Below are 18,885 nucleotides of genomic sequence, written 5' to 3' on the forward strand. Positions count from 1 at the left end.
CCCCCACCGTTTTCTCCCTATCCCTCACACTGGTCTCCCAATGACATCAGCAGCCCACCCGCCTTGCTATCCCAATAAAAATGCTTAAAACTCCCTCAAGGTCGTTTTCTGTCCTATTTTATCTATTCCACACACTTATAACATTCAGTCAGAGAATCTATCCTACTCACACATGTAAATATCTTATTATTACTATTTTATACTTGGTGTAAATAAAGACTTGATTAACATATAGTTAAATAGGTGTTATCAAAACTACTTCTATTGTATCTAATAAGTTCTATATTTGATTTAGGTTTTTTTTTTTGTTGGATTAATGTTAGTTTGATTATAACATACGCTAGATAAGGTTGATTAAAATTATTTCTCGACAGACATCAAACATCACTGACTTTACTAAAGTGGATTTCAAGAAAAAAATACCATCATTGAATGCTCTCTGTGATGAAGAGACATTAGACATGATTGAAATTCAAAATCTTTATTTATTTAATAGTGTTTATTGTGTCTCGCTGTAGTAAAAGTGTTCAGACTCGCTGTTTCTCTTGTCGTCTTCTTTTTTTTCTATTTCTCCTTTTCTTTTGAATGTTTTTTTGTCTCAGCTGAGCAACAATTTCCTCCCATCGCTCTCGGACTCTCATATAATGTTCTGTTTTATTCTCTGAAGTCTTCTTTTCTTCCTCACAGAGATTCTGGGTATCCTGGAGCCCCCTGTTGGTCTGAAGCTGTAAGTTGTTCCTCTCCTCTATGTCAAGTTTAGTTTTCTCTCTTTCGTCCTCTTGTTTCTATTTAAAATTCAATGTGGGCTCAAACTGAGCAACACGTTCCTCCAGTCGCTCTTTCTCTCTGATCAAATGATCTCTCTCCTGCTCTGCACTATTTTTTACTTTCTCACAGTGATTCTGAGTATCCTGGAGCTCCATGGAGGTCTGTTCCAAAGTGACCTCAAGCTGAGCAACATGTTCCTCCACTTTCTTTTTCTTTCTCATCCAGCTCTCTCTTTCACATTCTACAGTTTTCTCCAGTTCCTCATGGATTTTCAGGGAAGACTGGAGCTTTTTGGTGGTCTGTTCCAACGTGGCCTCAAGCTGAGCAACATGTTCCTCCAGTTGTTTTTGTTCTCTCGTCCAGCTCTCTCTCTCACATTCTACAGTTTTCTCCAGTTCCTCATTGATTTCCAGGGAAGACTGGAGCTCCATGGTGGTCTGATCCAAAATAAATTCAAGCTGAGCAACACGTTCCTCCAGTTGTTTTTGTTCTTTCGTCCAGCTCTGGCTTCTCTCAGTTATATCCTGTTCCTGCTGCTTTCGCTCAGAAGCCAAAGTAGCCTCCAGCTTTTGCACCGTCTGTAGCAGAATGGCTTTCTCTTCTTTCTCTTCTGTTATCTTCTCTATCATTAGAAGAAAAATGCATCCAAGTCTTTCTCTACTTTCTCCATGTGTTCCAGCTTCTCCTTCATTTCAGCAATCTGCTTAGTTTTCTTCGTTCTTCTGGTTTGAAAAAACTTTCTCAACCTTCTGAAGAGCTCCATGTTTATGCCTCTTTACTTACACGCAAAAACCTCGGAAATGAGAGAAACAGAGACGCGTTCCCAATTATAGACGTTGCCTTACTGTGACGTCACAGGGAGATGCCTCGCCCTCCGTCTGTGACGTATCCCGGTCTCTATTAACCGGACTATGCGCATGCGCACATTACAGAGGTAAAGAGCGGATAAAATATCATGTCTTCACAGCTTTTCTGTTGTTCCTGAGAGAAGAGCAATATTATAGTCATAAATAAGATAAAAACGGCTGTAAACTGTGTATAAAGCGAGTGAATCCGAGTTGAGAACCGGAAGTTGACCGGAGTGACTCTATGAATGTTGCAGAATCATAAATGACCAGTAGGTGGCAGTGTGATGTGTACTAGAGCTCACTGTCACAGCAGGTTTTTTTTTTTTTTTTTTTTTTTTTTAATTTTATATAATGAACAGTTTACAATCAAAAATATAGTAAAATGTTACAAACATGGTATTCACATTTCCTAGAAAAAAAAAACAACCAAAAAAAAGACAGAAAAAAGAAACAATGAGGGTATATACCAATAATCACAATAAAAAAGAGGAGTTTAGTTCTTTGAATATGTTTATAGTTCTGGTTGCTTTCCTATTTGAAAGACCTTGAAGAGTTTCAAAATAAATCCTCAGATCAACTTTGAATTGGGAGATATTGGGCTTCCTTTCTGACCATTTACATTTGTGTATATAAAACTTATCGAATAATATTAAAAGATTTAGTATAAAGATGTGACTTTTATCTATATCTTTTTATCAAAATAAAATATAACATCTCTTTTTCTTATGTTAATTTTAGATCCGCTCAACCTAGTAAATAAATATTCAACATCAGTCCAGAAAAATTGAACATACATACATTAAAAAAAAAGATGCAAAACAGTCTCTATATCCATTCCACAAATAACACAACATTCAGAAAGATCGGCTTTGTATCTCTTGAGAAAATAGTTAGTTGGATAAATTATATGTATAATTTTAAAGTAAACTTCATTAACTTTATTCGTGACACAGAATTTGTTGTTATAAGTCCAAATTAATTTCCAGTTGATATTTTGAAAGTGATTATTCCAGAAGTACTTACTTCAAAATGTTGCAGGGCAATGAATTAAACATCTAAAAAATTTATTATTACATTTTCTATCTTTGATATCAATACCGTTTAATAAGATTTTTTTTTTTAATGTTGAAGGTTTAGAATCACTGAGGCCCTTTAACAGCCTTAGAAATCCTGCTGGAATTGCATCAATCACAATACAATATTCACACGGAGGTATTGGAATATCAAATTTCTCAAGAAATTCACTATATGTAAGTAAATAACCTTTATTATTTATCAACTGTGAGACCATTAAAATATCATTTTTAACCCAATTAGTATAGAAAATTGATTTGTTCTAATATTTTATGTATTTATTATTCCAAATGATCTGCCTATGGGGAGAAAAGTTATGTTTGTATATAAGAATCCAGTATAAGAGCGTCTGTCTATGAAAATTAGATAACTTAATAGGGAGTTTGTTGACCTCAAAATCACATTTCAAAAGAAACTCTATGCCACCAACTTTTTCAAAGATAAGATTTGGAATTATATACCACATCTCATCTTTATGTTTAATATCATTTTTAATCCAGTTCAACTTGAAAATTGCATTAGATGTAGGAAAATCAATCACATTCAGGCCTCCTTGATTATATGAATTACATAAATTATTTTTATTTAAATAGTGAGGCTTGTTTTTCCATATGAAATTAAATAGAGTTGAATCAGTTTTTTTAAGAAAAGATTTTGGGACATCTAATACTTTAGCAGGATAGACTAAACGAGACAACCCCTCGGTTTTAGACAAAATAATCCTGCCTTTGAGTGATAAATCCCTCATGAGCCACATATCAAATTTATTTTTCATTTTTAGCATAAGGGGTTGGAAATCTTTGCAAATATTGATACCAAGATAAGTTACTTCCTCTCTAATCGGAATACCTTCAAATTGGGTAAAAGGAATGCCATCATCTTTAAGTGGAAAAAGAGTAAATTTTTTATGTTTAAAAATAAACCTGACACTTCAGAAAAAAGATTAAGGCATTCTATACTTTTCTTAGCCTGTGATAGATCTTTTAAAAAAATAGCTGTATCATCAGCAAGCTGACAACATTTAATTTCTCTGTCCCTAATACTGATGCCTTGAAAGGAATCATTATGCAAATGTAACGCCATCGTTTGCATAACTAACAAAAATAAAAAGGGTGCTGCTGGGTCTCCTTGTTTTATGCCCAGAGAAATACTAAATCGACGAGTCGTTTCCCACGGGAGTTTAACTGAACTATTACAGTCATTGTATAAAGTTTGTATCGCCCTTTTAAAGTATTGACCAAAACCAAAAAAATCTAATAGATCAAATAAAAAATTATGTTTTACAGTATCAAAGGCTTTATATATATCTATAAATAAAATGTAGCTGTCATCATTTATATAATCCTTATAATCAATTAAATCTAAGATTAATCTAATATTATTGCTAATATGTCGGCCTTGCATAAAGCCTGATTGACTATCATCTATGATTGTATCTAAACATAATTTTAATCTTTGAGCAAAAATATAGGCAAACAATTTTGCATCATTATTAATTAATGTCATAGGTCTCCAATTGTCAAGAAGCAAACAATCCTTATTCGGTTTAGGTAACAATGTAATTAGGCCTTGACACATAGATGGGGGAGCTTACGGGCTTCTATAGCTTCCTTAAAAACCAATAACAAAAATTCAGAGATATAATCTTTTTTATATTTTTATATTTTATAAAACTCACCTGTTAAGCCATCATTCCCGGGGGATTTATTGTCTTTTAACTTACTAAAATTCTTTTTTAATTCTTCTAAGGATATATCTTGATCACAAACTTCTTTCTGGGTTTCGTCAATACCTTGTGCAACATTTTTAATATGAGAAAGAAAATTGGAAATATGGCTACTACGTTTAGAATATACATTTTTATAGAAATCTTCCACAAAATCAGAAATTGTTTTTGGATCTTCGGATATCTGCTCATTAATTTTAAGTTTATATATATTATTAACACTAATATTTATTTTTTCTAAATTATGAAAATATTTGGTATTCCTTTCACCATGTTCTATCCATTTCCGTCTAGAATGAATGAAGGCCCCCCGTGCCAGATTTTGATAGATATCATCCAATTCAGATTTTAATTCAATTAACATATTAATATCAGCTTGTGTTTGCTCATCCTTTTCATAAATAAGAATAATTCCCTTAAGTATTCTGTCTTGTCTCATTCTTTTTTTCTTAGATAATTCTTTTCCCCTTTTAATTGCCATATTTCGAATCTGAAATTTTGTATAGTCCCAATGTTTGCCATATATCTGATCTTTTTTAGCTTTTGACAAATTTTTATGGCTTTTTCTTTGAACAATTTATCACTCAAAAGTGTATTATTTAATTTCCAGTAATTTGCTTTAAATTTAATTGATCTATTCCTTATGCATATTGCTAAAGTGATCATATTATGATCAGAAAAAACCGAGGGTTCTATTTTCGTTTCCTCCACACTATCTAATAATTCATTTGAAATAAGCCAAAAATCAATCCTAGATCTCTTAGATAAATCTTTGTTGTTCCAAGTGAACTGGATTTGATGTGGATTTTTTAGTCTCCACACATCACAACAGTTTAAGTGCAAACAGAGATTATTAAATTCTCCATAAGTGCCTCTTAAGGATCTTTGAGGATGACAGTTTTTAATGGGATCATTTATGCAGTTCCAGTCGCCCCCAAATATTAGTTTAGCATTAACAAAAGAATTTAACAAGGCATTTTTTTTTTTTTTTCAAATTCAGCAAAAAGAAGTGTGTTTCTTTGGCTATTATTATGGCCATATATTCATTCATTTTCTCCCGCTTATCCGTAATTCGGGTCGCGGGGGCAGCAGTCTAAGCAGGCCCCCGCCTTCGACTGCTGCCCAATCCTCACAGCACCGTCCCTTACGGTCCCTCCTGCAGGTGGTGAGCCCACGGGAAGGCGGCCCCACGTCACGGACCTTGATATTTCCCTCGTAAGGGACCCCCGGAGCATAGAGGGTTAAGGGTCTTGCTCAAGGGCCCAAGAGTGGCAGCTTGGCGATACCGGGGCTTGAACCCCAGACCTTCCGATCGGCAACCCAGCGCCTTAACCACTGGAGCCACCACTCCCCCATTATGGCCATATATATTACCTAAAATAAAAATATCCTCCATAAATTCAACAACTAAAATTATCCATCTTCCTGAGTCATGAACTACATTTTTTAGGATTTTTCCCTGTAAGGAGCCCTTTAATATAGCAACACCTGCTGATTTACTGTTTCCATAAGACATCCATCTATTGTCTCCCCACTGATTTTTCCAGAAATTAAAATCTGAGACTAAAGCATGCGTTTCTTGTAAAAAATAAAAATCTGCCTTAAAAGATTTACAAAACAAAAAAACAGCTTTCCTCCTAATCTGTTCTCGTATTCCCCCTCGCATTAAGTGAATACAATGAAAAAGACAAAGTGAACAGGTAGAACAAATAGTTAACACAAAAAACGTAGGTTTTAAATAGAACAAAGAAACAAAATGATTTTCTAGACCTTTTGAGTGCAAAGTATTTAACAAGCAAACAATGGATTATAACTCTCTGGCCTTTGGAATTTCAGAGTTTATGTATATTGTATGAGCTTGCATGTTACTAACTGCAATTTAGAATGAGATCAAATTTCTTAACGAAAGGCAGACAAATTACCCATCATTCTTCTTCTTAACGGCATATCAGGGCTTTTTCACCATTACAATCTTACTTCTTTACCATCAATGATGGCTCTGGCTCCAACGAAAAAAGCTCTTTTCCCTTGCTTTCGTGCCTCTTCAATTTGTGGCCACAGTTTAATGCGTGTCTCTTTGTCTTTTGTGGTCAGGTCTTCACCGAACTTTAACTTCTTTGTTTTGAGGAATTCCGAGTTCTTTGCGCATTTCCATACTCTTTCTTTGGTTGACCTGGAATCTCGTTATCACTGGTCGAGTTTTGCCATCTTCTCTCCTTCCGATCCTGTGGCTCACATCAACTTGGGAGCGTAGATCCTCTCCGGAGTCTTGAATGAGTGTCTTGCAGATGTCGACCACACGCTGTTTAACATCTTCTCCCTCTTGCTCTGGCAGACCATACAGCCTCAGGTTCCATCTTCTGTGATAGCGTTCCATATCGTTCAACCGGTCCTCCAGACCAGTTATTCTCTTCTGATGATCATCCCTTGCCTTCTTAACCGTTGTTATTTCTGTTTTCATATCTTGAACTTCGTTGAAGAGAAACTCTGATGATTCCCTTAAGGCCTCGATGGTGTCTCAATTTTTCTTTATCAAGCTTGCAAGATTATCCGCATTCTCTTTTATTTTTTCAGCCACAAGTCTCACGATGTTGTCTTGCAATTCGGAGAGTGTTGGTTCAGCTTTTCCCTTCTTTGCGACCGGAGTGCACGGAGCTGAATCAGGAAGAGGGATAAATCCTCCATCGTAATTAGTGTAGGAATGCATATCACCTGCTTTAACAACTTCCATAATATCCTCCGTCAAATCTCTGTTTTCTGTTGTAAATGAAAGCATCTTTTTACCTTGGTCTCTTAGTCTTTTTTCTGTCATCTTTTTGGTTTTTGCAATTATAGTCTGATAAACTTTGGGCAACAGATCAAGTCAACAAAGAGTCCGAAATCTTTATCTCAGTGAAAACCAACAACGAAAAAGAGATATTTCCACGTGTTTGCACTAATTAATTGTAACGTTAAAGGCTGTGTGTCTTGTCCTCGGCTATTAATGACGTCATTAGAGCTCCACTACTTCTAATGACCTGCTGTGACAGTGAGCTCTAATACACATCACACTGCCACCTACTGGTCATTTATAATTCTGCAACATTCACAGACTCCGGTCAACTTCCGGTTCTCAACTCAGACCCAGTTTACTGTCAAATACCGCGTACTAACTGCTCTCTCTATGGAGCTCTATGTAATAAGTGTAGTTTAAACACTCATCAACCAAATACAATTATCAACTGTATGTGAATAAAAGACAGTTTGGACTTTAAAAACCTCTATGTATTATGTAACAGACATATCTACTGAAGTTAGCATGCTAAGCTAGCCCCGGTCCGTCCTCAGAGAGCATGGAGTCCCACTGACCTTCACTCGCTTTATACACAGTTTACAGCCGTTTTTATCTTATTTATGACTGTAATATCGCTCTTTTCTCAGGAACAACAGAAAAGTTGTGAAGACGCCATGATAATTTATCCGCACTTTCCCTCTGTAATGTGCGCATGCCACAGTAAGTGTGGCGTGTGTGTGTGTGTGTGTGAGAGAGAGAAAGAGAGAGAGAGAGAGAGAGAGACAGCAGGGCAACCTGTATGTAAGTCAGAATGCGTCTCTGTTTCTCATTTCCGAGGTTTGGGCGTTTGAGTAAAGACACATAAACATGGGGCTCTTTAGAAGGTTTAGAGAAATTTTTCAAACCAGAAGAAAGAAGAAATCTGAACAGATTGCTGAAATGAAGGAGAAGCTGGAACACATGGAGAAAGTAGAGAAAGACTTGGATGCATTTTCTCTTCTAATGATAGAGAAGATAACAAAAGAGAAAGAAGAGAAAGCCATTCTGCTACAGACGGTGCAAAAGCTGGAGGCTCCTTTGGCTTCTGAGCAAAAGCAGCGGGAACAGGATATAACTGAGAGAAGCCAGAGCTGGACGAGAGAACAAAAACAACTGGAGGAACGTGTTGCTCAGCTTGAGGTCATTTTGAAACAGACCACCATGGAGCGCCAGTCTTTTCTGGAAATCCATTAAGCACTGAAGAAAACTGTAGAATGTAAGAGAGAGAGCTGGACGAGAGAACAAAAACAACTGGAGGAACATGTTGCTCAGCTTGAGGTCACTTTGGAACGGACGACCAAGAAGCTTCAGTCTTCCCTGGAAATCCATGAGGAACTGGAGAAAACTGTAAAATGTGAGCGAGAGAGCTGGACGAGAGAACAAAAGAAAGTGGAGAAACGTGTTGCTCAGCTCGAGGTCACTTTGGAACAGACCACCATGGAGCTCCAGTCTTTCCTGAAAATCCATGAGGAACTGGAGAAAACTGTAGAATGTGAGACTGGAGGAATGTGTTGCTCAGTTTGAGCCCACGTTTGATTTTAAAGAAAAACAAGAGGACGAAAGAGAGAAAACTAAACTTGACATAGAGGAGAGGAACAATTTACAGCTTCCTTACAAATGCCGTATGACCTCCTCATAGATTCTTCCACTTAGTTTATATCCCTCTTGTGGGGCAGGGGGCTGTGGCTCGGGGTCATAATGCTGAGGGGGAGGGAGGTCAGGAGGGAGAGGGAAACTGGTCCTCAGTGCCACATTGTGCAAAACACCACACAACCTGATAATCTTGTACACTTTTTCCGGGTGGTATAAAAGTCTTCCAGTTGAGACATCCGGAGCTCCACATCTGCATTTCAGGAGGTGAGGAGCGTCTGAGGGGTGAAGCCTCTGTCACCTGTCATATTATAAACTACATCAGGACAATGTTTACAATTTCTACATGTTGTTAAAGTCACCAAGAAGCCAGTCATCACGTCCTGCAGCTGCCTGTAGTCTGTTCTCTACACTGCTATGTGTCAGGGTAAAGGAATCATGTGCTGAAGCAGGTCAGTGTGCCACAGTGAAGGGAAACCTGATGTATCGACTACCCACCTTAATAATAACATCCAAAATGACAGGCATTATGACACTCAGGGGCAGATACCAGACCTATAGCATGAGATTTATTAGAATTATATTATATTTAAATAAGGTCTTTGTGAAAAAAGATGATTATATATAATATTTATATAAAGTCTTTCCCTGTCTGCCATTTCCCACTAGAAACAACCTGTTGTCATTACCCCCGGAGTGGTGAGGACCTGTATTTGGACGGGGATGGCATGGTTCTGGCGTGTTTTTCTCTGTAGTACTGGACCCAATTCAGCACATAAATCCAGGAGCACAGCTGTAGAAATCTAAATCAGCTTATTAGCCAGTCATCATCCAGGCCAAGAAATCATCATGGTCCCTGGAGACTCTTTCTCTCCTTAATCTTCCATTGGCACCGCAGTATTTATGATTTATTCCATCTCATTATGGAAAGATAAAATAAACTGATATTTGGTTCTGTGCCATGAACATATAAGCAATAATAGCTACAGAAAAGCTCCTGCTTCCCTCTGTAGCGGGTATTTAAATCCTATTTAAAATGCTTTCAGTGATTCTACATTCTGTTTCTATGAAGTGTTTTCACAGTTTGCATGTTAATTGGCTGTATGGTGCATTTAAGTGCATGTGAATTATGTGAATTTATGAACCACATCTGGCTGGAAAAGACACGTGTTCAAATACTTTTGACCACAGAGTGTGTATCAGCTGAAAAGCAGCAGCTTCGGATCAGTCGCGTTTCCACTGGGATTCAACTCTGTAATATTACTTTTGATTTTTATTATATGAAATATTTTATATTATGTATTTGATATTATTTGTTTGGACTTTTCTTTCCTCAGCATCACTTGGATTTTCCTTCTGTAGCTCCGAGAGACGGCGTGTACCAGGTGGAGGATGAAGACCCTCTGCCGGGATGAAGCGAACTGTACGACCCCTGGAACGGTGAGTTTCTGAGCTTTATGGATTTTATTCTCTTTAAAACACAGAATTTATCATTTATTATTATAATTATTATTATTGAGAAACAAATCACCCATAAAATCCCCAAACAGGCGGAAAGGTGATCATAAATAAATAAAGAATGATAATAAAGAGTGATAATATTTCCATAAATATTGCAGTGAGCAGAAATGGACCTTTCGGCTAATGGTGTAGGAGACATCATCATTAGCCTCATGCTAGCCGGGTTTGCTAGCGCTGCTTTTGTGTTTATTTTATTAGAAACGTCTACTTTTTGACTAAAAGATGAATAAAACTATATTTAAGTTAATAAGATTACATAAGTTACATTAGTACATAATTTTACTTATAGTTCACTAAAAATCTGTGTAGTGTATGACTGAGTTGTTCCTCTGTGTGCTTTAGTAACTGCTGTTAAACTGAGAGGAAAGAAAAATGGGTTCAGTTCAGCAGAAATGAACTGATAAACAGTGTTAGGAAAAGACAAAGTGTTCAAATATTTACTCAAATATAAATTGTGATAACTTGTTAAAATGTTTTTAATGGTTTAATAGAGGATTTATTCAGGTTTAAACACACAAGCTGGTGGTGAAGGTAATATTGATTATAGATTCCTTTTACAAGATGCGTCTCACTGTGTGTTTGTCTCTTCAGACACAGGAAGACGGAGACAGGACATGGCATCAGTCTCCTCCAAGCAGCTCGTCTCCTGTGAGGACTCAGTCACCTCCAAAAAAAAAAAAAAGTCATATCTTTTAAAGTCTCATCTCACTCGTTCCTGTTCAGTATCTCACCTCAGGCCTGGGGATATCAAAGATTCCTGTAGATGATGTGTTGTGTATACAGTAGAACATCAGCTGTAGGAGAACCAGGGAATAATTGACTAAACAAGGATTTGAATATCAAGATTTAGCAGGAAGGAGGAAGTTGTTTTTGCTGATAACTGATCAAATGTTACACTAGGGCACTTTGTATTTGTGGAAGTGGTGTTACGAATCTCACGTGTAAACATTTGAATTTTACGAGGCATAAAAACAATTGAGTTTTTATGCCTCGTTAGTCTTAAAACTGACATTTATAGAACTGACTAATAGAAAGTGGGGTTTTTTTCATGGATCACCTCAAATCAGTGTTACATTCATTGTGTGTGTATAATGATGGCATGTCAGCTATAAGGGTGATGGAGTGATGGAGATTCAAATGAAGTTTGTCACTTTTTTATTTCTTGTCATTATTTGTTGTCCTCCCCATGTGCTGCTGTACACAGGTGAACAGAGACGTCCATTTCACACCAAGCTTTTTACAGAAATGACCAAATCTTGATTTTATTACTGCTGAGATGATTTTATAGGAGTTTAGTTTCTTATTTTAATACCAATATAAAAATCCCATACATATTATGGTGTAGTCGTGGACCAGTTGAGAAAACACTAAGTGCTTGTAAAAATTGCAAATTGCAGTTCAGACACAGGAGCTTTGTGAATGTGAAAATCCTCTATAATTATGATTTGGGAAGTCTGGATGTTGTTAATAAATGTGAACTAATTTAATGTCATACAGTGTGACTCAGGTCCACCCATCAGACTTTATCGGGGATGTCAATCAAACACAATCTGCGTTTATGGTACTAAAACCAGAAAAAAAAACTCTGAAGATCAATGGATCAGTTGTGAGGTTTTAGAATAACTTTCGCATAAAGAACGATATTTCGGTGGTAAAAAATAAATATGGCTGGTAGAATATAGTGTTAAAAAAACAAATGAAAGTAACCACTAAAAAAAGGCAAAGACAGGTAGAATCTTATCAGTGATACAACTGAACTCTGCAGGTGTTTGTGGTGACGTTTTGCTTTGCACCACCTTTCATTTCCAATCTTTTATTTTCAGCCAGTAGCAGTGTGGAAACAACATGTTCCATAGAAAATGTAGCCAATGGGTGCAGGATTTTAACGATACATGGGAGGTTTTTATTCCCCGTGTGGGCGAGTTCTTAGTTTTATTCATCTTTAGAAGCTCTTAGTGGTGATAGAGCGCGTGACGTGCACTGTGACGCACCTGACAGGAAGTGGAATGCAGCTCTTACCAGCTCGTGCTAACTGAGCCTTGTTTACAAGAAATAAAAAAGAAAATAAAAAGTGGACAGTAAAAAAAGGTTGTTTTATTAAAAATTGCATGAAGCACGGATGAGGAAAATATTCTTGTGTGGAATGACGACAGCGACCTGGTGATCTGCATGTGGATGGAAAATCTGAGTCAATTTTACATCTGTGAGGGAGAAAAGGACCAGACATATTCTCAGATAAATGTTTGTAGAAATCTACATGTTAATAATATCTTCACAAAATGTTAAATATACATACATGATACATGTGAATTTTAACCCAGTACTTTATTCAAGTACATCATTTATACAAAAACATGGTACACAGAGTATTGCATGATGGATTCTCTACATAACCATAAAAATATTGTTATTCATAACCATAAAGACTTTTCCTTTCCACAGGAATGAAAGTGTTGAAAACCAGCTTCTGGCACTTAAAGGTATCTATAGTGTTGATGTTTATGTCTTCAGTGTGTAAGACGATACAAGCACATTATTACTGCATAATACGGTTTTATCAAATAAACATATAATATCATTAGTGTGATCTGAGCACTTTCATTTTATTTAGTAAATTATTTTACACAACACACCTTTAACATGTACAGAAATGATCAGATTGTAGACTGTATTCATTATCCAGAAATAAAACATGCAGCTTTGTTCGATTATTTATTTATTTATTTTATATGCACAACCCACGACTGCTAAAAGACCTCGAATTGATGCTGCACAGCACAAACACAATAAAACACAATCCCTCATCGCTTGTGCTTTGGAAACTCTTCATGATGCCAGTCATGATTTATTATCTACTAACTGAGTTTGAACATGATTTGAACACATGTTTGATTTAGTTGGATATTGGATGATCCTTTTCTTTCATCTTTAGTCCTTAGCAGAGACGTTTCTGTCTGTGATTTTGGACAGGATTGAGGCAGAGAAACAGTCTATGAGACATGAACTCCTGCAGTCTCTCTGTAGGGGTTATGTAGCCTTATGTGAACAGTGAGGAGACTCTCATAAAGCTCATGCTCAAAACAGTGGAGATGATTGTGACATTTGAGTGAATTTTCTAAGTTTAATTTCTATTTTTCCAGTTAGATTTTGAGAGATATGTTTCTATTTATGCACATTGGACATCAACCTTCTCAGCAGCAGGTTCCATAGTGTAGCGGTCATCACGTCTGCTTTACACGCAGAAGGTCCTGGGTTCGAGCCCCAGTGGAGCCATGCCCTTGAGTCTCTGATTCTAATGTTGGAATGCTTTTCCTCCATTTCTGTTTCAACCACAATGCAGAAACATGCAAAACTGTTTATTTATTTCCAGGATTGAGTAACAATTTGCGAGTAATATATAAACCTCACTCATGTTTGCAACCTGCATGGTTCAACTGGAAGGACCTTCTGTGTGTAAAGCAGATGTGACGACCACTACCCTATGGATCCTCACAATCATCTGCACAGCATAAATGATCAGAAATAATGATTCAGGCAAAATGTTTTCCAGATTGCAACTATACAGTTTTGGGAAACTTGTTCCCAATGTACCCTCAGCTTTCTGTTCTCGGTTGAGAGGAATACAAGTGCTTTTCAAATACTGTATGAGAGTGTGTGATCTGGAGTCTGTGCAGCGGCTGCTGTTCTCCCTCTATTTATTCCAGCTCTTTTTTAAAGTCGTGTTACATCCTCGATGACTTCAAACTTTACTCTTTACACTATTGATACAATTCTAAAATGAATTGTATTGATTTGTATGACTCATCTTGTACGAATTGCATGAATGAAGAATATTAATACATTTTTATTCACTCTATGGTGCTCGGTGGTCAGGGATAAAAACACACAGCACACTTTATGACGTGTCCACTGCAAAAAATATCCGTCGAAATAAAGAAATAAAAGCATGATTTAAGAAGAAACTCTACAGACTAGAAACAAGTCAAATGATTTGCCAGTGCAGTAAAATAATTACACTTGGTAAGATTTCTTGAAATAAGAAGTGATTAAAGCGATGCTGCAGCACTCGTGTGTCTGTTTTCTGAAGCAGCTTCTGCACCTGACGCACAGCACGAGGACTCAACTTCTTTGATGGACCCTTGTGAGGTCTGTTCTGAGTGGAACCCGTCTTGGAAAACCTCTGTATGACCCTGACCACTGTACTGTAACTTGTTATTTAAAAAGTTTAAATAACTGAATTTTTTTCACCTCACAACTATAGCAAAGAGTTTTTATTATTGACCGAGTAAATTCCAAGTGATTCAGTGCTTATGCTCAGAGACTGACCTGATACACACACACACACACACACACACACACACACACACACACACACACACACAAAATAAACACATTATTTGCATCTTTGCACATTTTAACTACTGCTAAATGTTTGTTTACATTCACAATATTTATTATTATTATATGCACAAGAATTTTGAACTTTGTTCCACATGGATCGTGCAAGTAGTTAATAACATTCTTGTGTATGTTTCTATTTTCTTTATAGTAATTAACCTTTCATATAATAATGTTGTATTGTGCTTCTTATATCAGTGATCCCCAACAGACTGCCACCAGTCCGTGGGTCAATTGGTACCGGACCACACAGAAAGAATAAATGTGTAAATCTGCATATAATAATAATAATAATATAATAATACAATTAATCATTTAAAAATACAAAAATATGTTTAAATGTAGACCTTTAGGTACTTAAGCACCCCAGTGCTACTGTATATACAGTGAGGAAAATAAGTATTTGAACACCCTGCTATTTTGCAAGTTCTCCCACTTAGAAATCATGGAGGGGTCTGAAATTGTCATTGTGGGTGCATGTCCACTGTGAGAGACATAATCTAAAAAATAAAATCCAGAAATCACAATATATAATTTTTTATAAAATATTTATTTGTATAATACAGCTGCAAATAAGTATTTGAACACCTGTCTATCAGCTAGAATTCTGCCCCTCAAAGACCTGTTAGTCTGCCTTTAAAATGTCCACCTCCACTACATTTATTATCCTAAATTAGATGCACCTGTTTGAGGTCGTTAGCTGCATAAAGACACCTGTCCACCCCATACAATCAGTAAGAATCCAACTACTAACATGGCCAAGACCAAAGAGCTGTCCAAAGACACTAGAGACAAAATTGTACACCTCCACAAGGCTGGAAAGGGCTACGGGGAAATTGCCAAGCAGCTTGGTGAAAAAAGGTCCACTGTTGGAGCAATCATTAGAAAATGGAAGAAGCTAAACATGACTGTCAATCTCCCTCGGACTGGGGCTTCATGCAAGATCTCACCTCGTGGGGTCTCAATGATCCTAAGGAAGGTGAAAAATCAGTCCAGAACTACACGGGAGGAGCTGGTCAATGACCTGAAAAAGAGCTGGGACCACCGTTTCCAAGGTTACTGTTGGTAATACACTAAGACGTCATGGTTTGAAATCCTGCATGGCACGGAAGGTTCCCCTGCTTAAACCAGCACATGTCCAGGCACGTCTTAAGTTTGCCAATGACCATTTGGATGATCCAGAGGAGTCATGGGAAAAAGTCATGTGGTCAGATGAGACCAAAATAGAACTTTTGGGTCATAATTCCACTAAACGTGTTTGGAGGAAGAAGAATGATGAGTACCATCCCAAGAACACCAATGATGAGTACCATCCCAAGAACACCATCCCTACTGTGAAGCATGGGGGTGGTAGCATCATGCTTTGGGGGTGTTTTTCTGCACATGGGACAGGACGACTGCACTGTATTAAGGAGAGGATGACTGGAGCCATGTATTGCGAGATTTTGGGGAACAACCTCTTTCCCTCAGTTAGAGCATTGAAGATGGGTCGAGGCTGGGTCTTCCAACATGACAATAACCCGAAGCACACAGCCAGGATAACCAAGGAGTAGCTCTGTAAGAAGCATATCAAGGTTCTGGTGTGGCCTAGCCAGTCTCCAGACCTAAACGCAATAGAGAATCTTTGGAGGGAGCTCAAACTCCGTGTTTCTCAGCGACAGGGCAGAAACCTGACTGATCTAGAGAAGATCTGTGTGGAGGAGTGGGCCAAAATCCCTCCTGCAGTGTGTGCAAACCTGGTGAAAAACTACAGGAAACGTTTGACCTCTGTAATTGCAAACAAAGGCTCCTTTACCAAATATTAACATTGACTTTCTCAGGTGTTCAAATACTTATTTGCAGCTGTACCATACAAATAAATAGTTAAAAAATCATATATTGTGATTTCTGGATTTTTTTTTTAAGATTATGTCTCTAACAGTGGACATGCACCTACGATGACAATTTCAGACCCCTCCATGATTTCTAAGTGGGAGAACTTGCAAAATAGCAGGGTGTTCAAATACTTATTTTCCTCACTGTATATATATATATATATATATATATATATATATATATATATATATATATATATATATATATATATATATATATATATATATAATTATTATAATCACAAACTGCTTTTATAAAATGAACATGAAATAAGGCTGTAATACTGCACTATATTTAACTGTCTGAACCAGATTTATTCTAGTTTTAAACATATTAATAGTCATTTTTATTTATTTTTGTTGTATTTTGATGTTTTCAATTTCATTGCAGTAAATTATGACTTTATGTTGGTATTTAATTTAAGTGTCAGTTTAGTTTTTAATCTATTACACAGTAAAAGCCTTAATATTTATAAATATGTATTTAAAGTTAATTAAAATTTAAATATTTAGGCTGTAATACTGCACTGCATTTAACTAATAATATTACTATTCTTGTTATATATTGTTATAATTTTAAATGTACTGATAGTTTTTATTTTGATTCTTTATATTTTGAAGTTTTATTTCAGATTAGTTTCAGTTAATAACTTTTTTATTGTATTTAATTTTAGTCTACCAAACTACAAAAATCACTCAGTGTTGAATTGAGGTGTTTGGACATTTCTTCCAGCTCATAAATCCTATAAAACATGCAGCATTAAACATGAACTTCCAGCAGATGAACATCTCATAATACTGTCTGGAAGTGAGAAATGTACAGGTTGTTTTTACTCCATACACATGAACTTACTTTATTCAGAAACACAATCATACTCCAAATCAATTAATCAATAAAGTAAATAAAAGAATCCCAAACTGCTGTGTGTCTTGTCCTCGCTATTAATGACGTCATTAGAGCTCCACTACTTCTAATTACCTGCTGTGACAGTGAGCTCTAATACACATCACACTGCCACCTACTGGTCATTTATGATTCTGCAACATTCATAGAGTCACTCCGGTCAACTTCCGGTTCTCAACTCGGATTCACTCGCTTTATACACAGTTTACAGCCGTTTTTATCTTATTTATGACTGTAATATCGCTCTTCTCTCAGGAACAACAGAAAAGCTGTGAAGACATGATATTTTATCCGCTCTTTACATCTGTAATGTGCGCATGCGCATAGTGCGGTTAAGAGAGACCGGGTTACGTCACAGACGGAGGGCGGGGCATCTCCCTGTGACGTCACAGTAAGGCAACGTCTATAGTTGGGAACGCGTCTCTGTTTCTCTCATTTCCAAAGTTTTTGCTTGTGAGTAAAGAGGCATAAACATGGAGCTCTTCAGAAGGTTGAGAAAGTTTTTTCAAACCAGAAGAACAAAGAAAACTAAGCAGATTGCAGAAATGAAGGAGAAGCTGGAACACATGGAGAAAGTAGAGAAAGATTTGGATGCATTTTCTCTACTAATGATAGAGAAGATAACAGAAGAGAAAGAAGAGAAAGCCATTCTGCTACAGACGGTGCAAAAGTTGGAGGCTACTTTGACTTCTGAGCGAAAGCAGCAGGAACAGGACATAACTGAGAAAAGCCAGAGCTGGACGAGAGAACAAAAACAACTGGAGGAACGTGTTGCTCAGCTTGAGGCCACTTTGCATCAGACCACCATGGAGCTCCAGTCTTCCCTGAAAATCCATAAGGAACTGGAGAAAACTGTAGAATGTGAGAGAGAGAGCTGGACGAGAAACCAAACGAAAGTGGAGGAACATGTTGCTCAGCCTGAGGCAAATTTGGAACAGACCACCATGGAGCTCCAGGATACTCAGAATCACTGTGAAAAAGTGAAAAATAGTGCAGAGCAGGAGAGAGATCATTTAATCAGAGAGAAAAAGCGACTGGAGGAACGTGTTGCTCAGTTTGTGCCCACGTTGGATTTTGAGGAAAAACAAGAGGACGAAAGAAAGAAAACTAAACTTGACATAGAGGAGAGGAACAACTTACAGCTTCAGACCAACAGGGGGCTCCAGGATAACCAGAATCTCTGTGAGGAAGAAAAGAAGACTTCAGAGAATAAAACAGAACATTATATGAGAGTCCGAGAGCGATGGGAGGAAATTGTTGCTCAGCTGAGACAAAAAAACATTCAAAAGAAAAGGAGAAATAAAAAAAGAAGAAGACGACAAGAGAAACAGAGAGTCTGAACACTTTTACTACAGCGAGACACAATAAAC

At 37.0% G+C, this 18,885-nt stretch overlaps 1 protein-coding gene and 1 long non-coding RNA gene across 5 annotated transcripts in view; one reads left to right on the top strand and one right to left on the bottom strand.

The window, feature by feature from the left end:
• LOC310725743 overlaps positions 1–10,987 on the top strand; it is a 62,553-nt gene extending 51,566 nt beyond the window's left edge. The window contains exons 2-3 of the long non-coding RNA XR_014533488.1: positions 10,156–10,258; positions 10,931–10,987. This is a non-coding gene — a long non-coding RNA (uncharacterized lncRNA). The remainder of the gene's footprint in view (positions 1–10,155; positions 10,259–10,930) is intronic.
• The window catches only part of LOC310723807 (uncharacterized protein), a 544,801-nt gene that overhangs the window by 264,940 nt on the left and 260,976 nt on the right, over positions 1–18,885 (bottom strand). The window lies entirely within an intron of this gene.

Source organism: Silurus aristotelis, assembly GCF_946808225.1.
Source record: "Silurus aristotelis genome assembly, chromosome: 1".
NCBI lineage: Eukaryota > Metazoa > Chordata > Actinopteri > Siluriformes > Siluridae > Silurus > Silurus aristotelis.